Genomic DNA, 10,047 nt, shown 5'->3' with positions numbered 1-10,047 from the left:
CTATTGCTCACTTGAACTGTAACTGCTTAAGCCTCTGTACCTAGGGTATCTGCAAGCTTTCCTGCCAGCACTAGTAAAATACCCTTTCACCCTCACCCTTTCACCAGGGGTCTGAGTGGTTATTGGGACTCGCCAGGGCTAGTGCCTACAAGGCGTTGCTGCTGAAGCACCTATAAAGCTTGCCTCGGAGTCATGATACAAATGGCACATTGCTGTCACCTTGGAAGTTTTGTGTGCTCCATTACTGACCAGCCCTTAAGCCCTTGCACACTTATTATTGCCCCTTCCACTTTGGTACGTAAGGCAACTGCTTGTTCTGAGTGCCCCTAAGGCTGGGGCAGGGTGGAATATGATGTGTGAATAAAAGTGTTCGGAAGAGCTACTAGCCAGTAGACCACAGGAGAGGGCAGGTGGAGGAGACCAGCTTGTTGTTTATGCGTTCTAGAGCCATATGTTTCAGGACAAGAATTATGAAATGAGAGCTGCCATTTAAATAGGAAGAATTCAGTCCAAATGTCTGTGACTGAGCACAGGATTTCATTTCTCAGAAGATCTAACACTTGGATTCAGCTGCACTTGGGAGAAACCTGCTGTTCAGTTCTGGGTGCTGTCAGTGAAGGCCAGGATTTCAACGCCAGTAATTAGTAACAAACGTCACCACTTTAAATGTGCCAGCCAGCCAAAAGGTCCATTCTTCAAACATCTGTCCCCATCTCCCTATGAGGAGGAGAAAAATATGAGCAAAGGGAATTTAAGTGACAGCACCCGTGATCGGGCATATGTCACTGCCTCAGAGGCTGATTTAACCAGGCAGCAGGTAGAAAAGACAAATATTCACTATAGGAACTGGAGAAAATGGAGAGGAGGCAGAATGAGATAAAACCTATTACAGAAAGTGTTTTACAGTGCAATACCTTAGGGAGCTGAGAGGGAAGGGGAAAGCTCACCATAAATGGAAAAAAAGCTTGAATTGTAATTGATTCACAATGGCCAAGGCTTTTACCACATTTAGACTCTATTTCCATGGAAGAGAAAAAATGCACCAAATCTCAGGTGTTCAGTATCTTTAAAGCACACAACAGAGAGATGTATGACAATAGATTAATATTAGAGTAAATTTCCTCTCTATGGGCTTCATAAAAGGGCTTTTGATGCTTTCAAAGTTAAACCACAGGCAAACTAATCAACCCAACCTGAAAGGTCATCCATGGAAGGTCGTTCTGAGAACAGACATTGACATTGCCCAGACTGCATGGCTCCTGCAAATGAACTGCATAAAAGAGAGTTTCTGTTGGCAATACATATAGCCAGATGCTCAGCTGTTGTCAATGAGTGCCTCTCCATTTACTTTACCCAATTAGTCCAGATCAGAAGCTGCAAAGGTGGCTTTCCCCTGCCACACCCTCAATGGCTAGTCCTATAAACTCACCTTGCAATCTGGTAGCCAAACTGTGTTCTTTCTAGTTTATACCTTGTCAAAACTGAAGACCTGCAATCTGAATTCTGTTGATGCACTAGCTAGAATAGATTCCAGCTCACTGTCCCAGTGGTGCGCAGGTTCTGTAGAGCCAACAGAAGTAAAAACCAGTGTCAAATATATTCTTATCTCTCAGGTCAGTGGATGGGACTCTGAATACACACAGAGGTAAGAACTGCTCAGTCAGAAGGTATGTTTTGCATAGTCATTTTTTTTTCAGACCAAATGCAAAGTTTTCTTAAACAAATATAAGCCACAACATTCTGATCCAGATCCCACCTTTCCCCAAGTTCAGGGACAGTTGGATCTCTATTTTTAGTTCATTATTTATTAAATTGTTGTTAGATTTTATACTTGCCCTTTTATATTCTTGTCTAGAAAAAAGTGTTTCTGCATCCTGAGAGCGAGTACTCCTTTGGTCTTTCTGTACCGCATGCTTTTATGTAAAACTCAATAAAACTGTATTTGCCAATATAATTACAGATGCAGCTACACTTTTTAATAATAGATTATATAAAGCATGTTATGAAATGCATTCATATCAAGTTCCTGGCAAATTATACTATATACTGTAACCAGGTGTTATAAAACCAATTACAGTATATGAGAATTACTGACACAACGTATGCGCCCCTTTAATAAAATACAATTTCAGATGGCTGTAAAACACATTGTAAAGTACCACTGAGTTATTACAAATTTGTGGCAGCCAGCAGCACTGAAGGGGAATCCATTTTTATGGGGGACATTGTGATAAATGAAAGCTTAAGAGCTACAGACTTGCAACCATACTGTCCATGTAAAGAGGACAAAATACTATGATCCTTAGTGTTTTCACTCAGTCTCTAGTAATGCAAATTCACATGGAAGTCCATGGTAGTTTGCTCAACTAAAGACTTGGTGAAAACAGAGTAAAGACTTAGCATTTGCCCCACATTACATTTACTATGTTCCGTCAACTTTGTTGCAGTATCACACTAAGGGCCTGATCCAAAGCTCCTTGAATGCACAGGAAATTTTTCTGTTCACTTGAATGGGTTGTAGATCTGATCCTAGTTGAATTATTTATTTCCATATTATTTCATAAGCGTAGAGGGGCTGTTATCTTGAGTAAGTCTGAGTGTTGCTGTGTACTGTACTGTGCAAAATGAAATGGATTTTTTTGTACTTCCTCATTACTCAAAAACAAGTTCTAGACAAAGATAAGCAGAACCAGTTCAGATAAATAGGAAGCACCATCCCCTCTCTTCCTACTCCGAACCTTCACCCAAAGTCAAACCAAACCCTTTTTCTGTGAGGTTCCTGTTGTTTTGTTTTTTTAATTTTTTTGCCTCTGTATTTCCTACTTCCGATTGGATCTAGAAGTGGAGTCCAAAATAACACAAGAAAAGTTACCTATGTGTTTCCTTGTTTCCAAGTTTGGCCAGAAGCATGAGGTACCAAAAATATCACAAGAAAACCTGTTCTCTGGACACTTCCAGTCCAGTTTTACTAACTCGGGGGATCTAGATAGTTAAGATAAACATCCATACCTTTTAAAGTCTGACCTCGCTATTTCATTCCATGCATTCAGTTTGAATCAGAATCAAATCTTGTTCCCATTGAAGCATTTCCATTTTTTCAGAAGCTGTTTTCTCTGGAAAATTCTCATTCACTGCAGTGAGAGTGAGACCGGAGACCAAAAGGGAATCTATATTTAAGTAATCACCTAGCCCTATCAAAGATCAAAGAGAGTACAAAAATTCAGAGCTCTAGTTATGAAATACAGACATACAGATCCATTTTTTCCAAAAAATGCCTGTGTAAACTAATTTAATGTCTCCCTTGCTCACATGATTACTATGATAGTGTGCACTGTGGCAGAAAAGGCACAACCAGTGGTCACTAGAGGTTTAAATGAAATTTAAGCATGTAGTTGCAGAACCAATCTTCTGAAAGTATAAGTCGGTTACACAAGTAGCAATACTGATCGTGTACAAGTGCACAATGTCTTTCCTTCAAGGACCTCAAGGCACTTCACAGATGTTGTTTAAGCTTCCCAATACTTCTTCATTTGAGTAAATATAGTCTCACTGAGATTCAGTGACTTACTCAAAGTCACCCAGTAAATCAGGGGTTGAACCAGGAAGCGAAACCAGGCATCCTGGCTCCAAGTGCCCTGCTTTAACCTCTGGTTGTGTTGCCACTGTTAAGCAGGGGCCTGATTCTGCTGCCCTTACTCACATGAGCAGCCCCAGAGAAGTGAATGGAACTGTTTGCATGAGTTAAAGGGTTGCAAGATTGGGCTCTTCGGGCCTGTTCCTGCCAGGTGCTGAGGTTTTATCTCATTCTGCCTCCTCTCCATTTTCTCCTGGCTTCAACTCAGACTGAAGATTTCTACTAGTAAAAAAAAAAATCTCAATTTCTCTTCTTTCCTTCTAAGGCAGAAAAGTACAAAATAAATTCCCGGTCCTCCAACTTGCTGCATGTGGGCAGGGCCTAAGTAAGTATTGGCACTCTGCGCCTCTCAGAAATGGGCCGTTAATTTTGTGCTTTTCTGCCTTGTAAGGAAAGGAGATATTTCACTATTGGAATATGGAAGTGGTGATTGGTCTCTCACCAGGCATAAACATAGAAAGGATTCCTCATCAGCAAGGCATTGGCTCTTCCCCAGCTTCAGCACTCACATAGGCTAAAATATGACCAATTTTTTAAAAAAATCTAAAAATGTGTCTTTAATAAAAGGAGGAGAGTATTCCAAACTCCTGTCTAATTTCTCTCCAGGGAAAGAGTTATAGATACATGCCCTCTTTTCTGTCTTTTAAAATCCCTACCCTTCCTAATCTGTATTCTCTAGTAGAACTGAAATAAACAAAGTGGTAAATTACTAGAAAGAAAGTATGAGAGAATAAAAGAGGTGCTAAAAGGTTTTGGACATTATATAGACAGCAATAACTAGCTAGAAATAAATGTGGCTATGAAAGGAGGGCTTTCCCTAAATATAGTGAGGTCCATTGTTCAGGAGAAATGTTGTTATTAAGAAATAAAGGAACCTACTGCACTTGAGAAGAGAAATCTGCTGACTGAGTTGTATCCACTGTTCTAATACGGAATGAACTGTTCTAATATGGAAAGTGAGAACTGTCATATACAGCGAAAGTGGAAGCTACTGTTCCAACCTGAAAAAGTGAAGAATTCCCTACAGTTTGCACTTCTGCGATAAAAAGAAAGAGATCATTAACTGTGAGTGAAGATAGTTTGTGAAGGAGAAAAGAGAAGAAGAAAAAATCCTTTAACGCTGTAATTTTTAAAAGTGCCCTTGTTTGTTTTCTTGGCAGAGGAGTTAAGTATTTGGCACAAAGAGCTTGGAATGTGGCCCAACTGTATAAATGCTCCGGTTGGCCTTTTTCATACTGTTGCTAAGCGGATGGCCCAATGGCTGGCTAGAGGCCCTTTAAACCCCACCCCTAAGCTCTGGCTTTATCCAGAAATCCCTCAAGCCCTTATTAAAGCCTCTCTTCTCCCACTTGCTAATAATAATAATTTTTTTTAAAGCTGAAGAAGCACTGAGTTTGTGCAAGCGAAACCAAACCGGCTCATGCCAAGAACACCGCAGAGAGCAGCTGAAGAGAAAGAGCTTGTGCCACGCTCTGTCTCTGTTTAGTCCTGAGGGACTAGAGCTGCTGTAGATTGCTATCCTGTCAGACTTGTTCTGCTCTCTCTCTCTCTCTCTCTCTGTTTCGCAGACTAGAGGTAGAGGGCAGGACTGAAATTTTCCCCCCATTTTTTTTAAAATAACTTTGTCAATTCAGTGAACTCTGGGATGATTTGTGCATTTCATGCTCTCCTTTGCTTCTCCTCTTGGCTAGAATTTGGATCCTTTCCAAAGCTCAGTTAAAACTTTTTTCCCCCCTGGTTGTTTGTGGTTTTGCATGAAAGGGCATTGTTAACTCTTTCACAGTCCATTTGAAAAGTGCTTCTTGGCTCAACTGTTACAGGCATTTCGAGAAGAGCAAAATAAGTGTCTGGCTTTAAAAATACTCCTGGCAAGAATAGTAATGATGGGAAAGATTAAAACTGCTACTGTGGGATAACTAGATCTAGAGGAGCAAAGCTAGCTATTTTTAAAAAGCTCCCTACCCATCCTCCTCATCCATTCTAAACAGCCAGAGTTCAAAAGTGAGGAAAAAAGAGGAAGCAAGGAATAATAATGCTGCCAGGTTTTCTGAAACTATAGAAAGAGTGGGAGGGGGGCATTGTCCCTCAGTATTGATGGGGGAGAATGGGATTATAACATCACATCAGTGTGACAGAGGGTCGCACTTTCCACACAGCTGCACTATTTGCACAAGTGCCCATTTCCATGTGCAAAAAGTTTCTATTTGTGTTTTTAAAAGGGATAATGCAGTACTTCTTTCTTACATATATATATATATATAGAGAGAGAGAGAGAGAGAGAGAGAGAGAGAGAGAGAAGGGGGGAGGTTATGTTTATGTAAGAGGATGCACCTTGTCACCCAGAATGTCTTGAAATGAGAAAATTTAGCCCATCTACCTGTGCTTGGATAGCAGAAAACATAGAGATTGATCTGGCTAGCTTAGAAACCAAAGTGACAAGCATTTATCACCTTGGGCCCGAGGATCAGGGCCTTCGTATCAATCATCTAGCTAGCTGAGACACTTATGTTTAATGTATTTATCCTCACAACTCCCCTGTGAGGTATCCCTTTCTTCCCCCACTACTCATCATCCTGGCTTTTTTAAATGATTCATATTATTGTGTTGTGTGAATGCATCTCAGTGTGCATGTTACAATGGGGATCTTTTGCTGTTCTCTCGTTCTCATTCATAAATCAGAATTGCCAAAGATGGCTGCCATGGCACTTCCAATGGCAATCTCAAGAGTGTGAGGTTTCACACATGCTGAAATGCAAACAGTGGGTTCTTGGCGTGTCAAGGACACAAATAATGCATGAAAAGAACTGGTGAAAAGTTGTCCTGAAAAATGTTCATCACTTTTTTTCCAGCTTTGATATATATTTTTTTCTGTTTGCTTAGTATTCAGACATGTTTGTAACAGCTGGTGACAGAACGGTCATTTGAATAGAGAGTACATTTACATCATATGTAGTACACTGGAGCTTTGTGGGCCCAGAATCACCCAGGAGTGGATTGCAACTCATTTCTGTCAACAGCACTGTGTCATATTAATTTTCCTTTGCTGCCCACAGATCTGAGAGACTAAGAGCCTGGAATCTGCCATTTAAGGCTTTTTTCCCCCCTCAGTATTCACAGCTGCTGAAAAGTGGGCACATTCTTGCTCACATAGTGGGCACAATCTGCATTCTCAGGTATACCTTCTCTAACACCCCTAGCATGTCCCCCACAGCATTACAAATGAGTTGAGTCTTGAGTGAATGCTAAAAACAAGTATTAAATATTTGGCAGCAGCTGAGGTAGATTATGTTTTTCATTTCAACAAATGGAATGTGAGCAGATTGTATTATATTTATATATTTTTTTTCCTTGGATTATAAAACATCCCTATTGCTGCCAGTGGGAATGTAAATATATATTAAAAATGCATACATTAACATAAGTGAAAGTGACACAACATTTTGAGTAAAAGCGCTAAGAACACAGAAACAACCCTCACCTCCCAATTAGCACATCCTGTTGTAGTTAGCATATGAGTAGTTTATTATGCTCAATCTGAAAGTTTTTGAAAAGTAACCTTTATGGGTGATTAAAACAGATGCATATTTTGCTGACTTCTTCCAGAACATTTTAACATGGTTGCTATTCTTAAATAAATAAATAAAATCTTGTGCCAGCAAGTTTGACTGTGTAAAATAAAACCATAATAAATTATATATTCTCAAGCATTACAAGATACTTTAAGGGCTGTATATCCAGGAATTTTTCTTCCCCACTGAAATGCAGCCACCTCTGAGGTGGAATGCTCCAGACAATTTCACACGAGTAACATCTGAAAATAAGACATAACACAGATGTAGATGACAATCTGCTGCTCTTACAGCATTTGCTGAATGGAGAGTAGTGCCACTAGGACTCAATTTAAAGTGAAGCCTGTGAGTAATTCTTTGCAGGACTGAGGCGTGAGACAGATTAATCCACATGTAACTTGGTCCTGATGCTTTGGAAACAAAAGCTTTTGGAAAGGTATTCAAAGGCTCTACCAGGTGTTCAGATGCTGGTTATAATAACATCCAGGGACCTTCAGATGCTTATGTTATGAAATATCCATCTACTCATCTATATGCAAGGGGTGAAATCCTGGCCCCATTTGAAGTCAATGGGAGTTTTGCCCTTGACTTCAATAGGGTCAGGATTTTACCCCAGAACTTTATATCCATTCTGACTCTGGGCTTTTTTTATTAGCCTTGACAGAATTTTGTGCATCTGTTCTGATGGATTACTTGGGCTGCAAAAATATTTTGAAATTATTAGAGTCTGGCTCATTGATCTGGGATTTTGAATCCATCCTGACAAAACTTGAGTAGATGTTTGTTTCAAGCATGATAGACATAGAGCCATTTATTTGTACGTGCAAAATTTTGTTGGCACACCTGTTGTGGCCTGTTTCAGAAATTTGTTCATGTAGCAAATCCCAGTCTGGGCACTGATTTCATTTCACCACATCGCAGCGAGCTGTGTCAACTACTGTACGTCAGTGTGCGACCGTGCTAAAGCTGCTCTGACAAATAGCTACTTCAGCAAGCTGTCATTTCAATATTTTATGTAGTTTCTTTTTGTGTATGTTTGCTCTAAATTTTAGAGCAGCCTCATCTCTCCTGCCCATTGCCATAGGCTACAAGTCTGTGGCAAAACTCCATCTCTAACATGTCAAACACAATGACAATGGAGAATTCTAGCCCGAACAACCTGCCTCCTGATTTCTGGAGATGGTACTGAAACATCGGAGTCAGGAAGGGATAGGGTGTGAGCAAGTGAGTGAGTAGCTGACGATTCCAATGAGAAATATGGCACTATTAGGCCTCTTACTATGGGAGAGAATTATTCCTGCTATAATTAGCCACTGGACATAGACAACAATTTCTGTACAACAACTCTGGCAGGATCCACTCCATTTTTGGCTACTGCTGACTAGCGGGTAATATGGAATATGTGTGTCTATTTTATAAATTTGCACTCTAAATTCAAACTAAATAGCTGTATAATAACAATGCTTTACACTTATATAGTGCCTTTCATATGACTATCTCAAAGTACTCAGTTCTGCTCTATCTATTCTCTTCATTCATATAGGTAGCTAAGTATCTTAAATCAAAGGGAGTCTTTCAATCTACTTTCATGGCAATTAGACTGGGTCTTCAGTTAAAGTTTATTTGTGCCCTAGAGCATTAAGGTACCTGGGCACAACAAAATGTTTACACACTGCAAACTTTAATGGGTGAAGCCTCACAACACCCTCTGTGAAGTAGGGAAATGTTATTGTCCGCATTTTACATGTGAGGAGCTGAGACATAGAGATGGTAAGTCCCAAATTCAGTAAGGTACGTCAGCACATGCCGACCTTTAAGAACCTGATTAGGGAATCATAGAATATCAGGATTGGAAGGGACCTCAGGAGGTCATCTAGTCCAACCCCCTGCTCAAAGCAGGACCAATCCCCAATCTTTGCCCCAGATCCCTAAATGGCTCCCTCAAGGATTGAACTCACAACCCTGGGTTTAGCAGGCCAATGCTCAAACCACTGAGCTATCCCTCCCCCCATTTCTGGATGAAAAGTTACGGGAACCCAGTCCGCAGCTCGGACATCTATACTGCAATTCTATAGCCCCGCAGCTTAGTTTGATTGACTTCTGTGGAACTACTCATGTTTAATCATGTGCCTCACTGAACTGAGGCCTACACAACTTATGCAAAGAAACACAGGGAGTCTGGCAGAGGTAGAAACAGGACCCAGATTTCCTGATTTCTGATTGAACCTCAAGACCATGCTCTTTCTACAAGTTTGCCCCTGCTGATGTGTCTGTAAGACACGCCAGTTTTATTTAGAGTGTACAGAAAGATGAACTGCCTTTTTTGCAGCATTTTAGCACTTCTGCTTTTACTCATGACCAAAAATAGGCAAGTGGTGAGGTGTGCAAAAAGGGGAACTAATGGGGATGGGTAGTTTTTGTGCCTCAAATGATTGCTTGGAGTTCAAATTGCATTCTGAGGTAACGCTTGGGTCAGGTTTTGTTTTACCCAAACCAATTTGCTCATTCCTGGTTCTTGTAAAGATGGCTTACTTTAAATGCCAGGGTAATACCAAGGGCTTGTTTACCTCTCATTATGTGAGACTGGCTCTTTCAAATAAGACAAAATGATATAAATGAGAAGCTGGGATAATCCTGCTAAGAGGCTATCAACAGGGTACTTCAAATACTCTTTCTATCAAAGAAATATATATTAACTTTATAATGGTTTATGATATGTATCTGCAACTGAGTCATATTGCCTTAATTTGTTTCTGTATGTGACACAATGCAGGCTGACATAGCCTGACACAATATGGTATGCACAATGAGCATATATCATGATGAGACACTTGAAAAATAAAG

The 10,047-nt window shown here is 40.3% G+C and overlaps 1 long non-coding RNA gene across 1 annotated transcript; it reads right to left on the bottom strand.

Annotated features, from left to right (window-relative positions):
* Nucleotides 1-575: 575 nt before the first annotated feature.
* LOC311529178 lies at nucleotides 576-3,101 on the bottom strand. Its single transcript, XR_014713786.1, has 3 exons — nucleotides 3,010-3,101; nucleotides 1,430-1,560; nucleotides 576-717 (listed from the first exon to the last, which is right to left on the bottom strand). It is a non-coding gene; the product is annotated as an uncharacterized lncRNA (long non-coding RNA).
* Between the last annotated feature and the right edge of the window lie 6,946 nt (nucleotides 3,102-10,047).

This window comes from Lepidochelys olivacea (assembly GCF_965140295.1).
Source record: "Lepidochelys olivacea isolate rLepOli2 genome assembly, chromosome: 12".
NCBI classification, from domain to species: domain Eukaryota; kingdom Metazoa; phylum Chordata; order Testudines; family Cheloniidae; genus Lepidochelys; species Lepidochelys olivacea.
The sequence above is the reverse complement of the archived record's forward strand: the minus strand, read 5'-3'. Positions and strand labels throughout refer to the sequence as shown.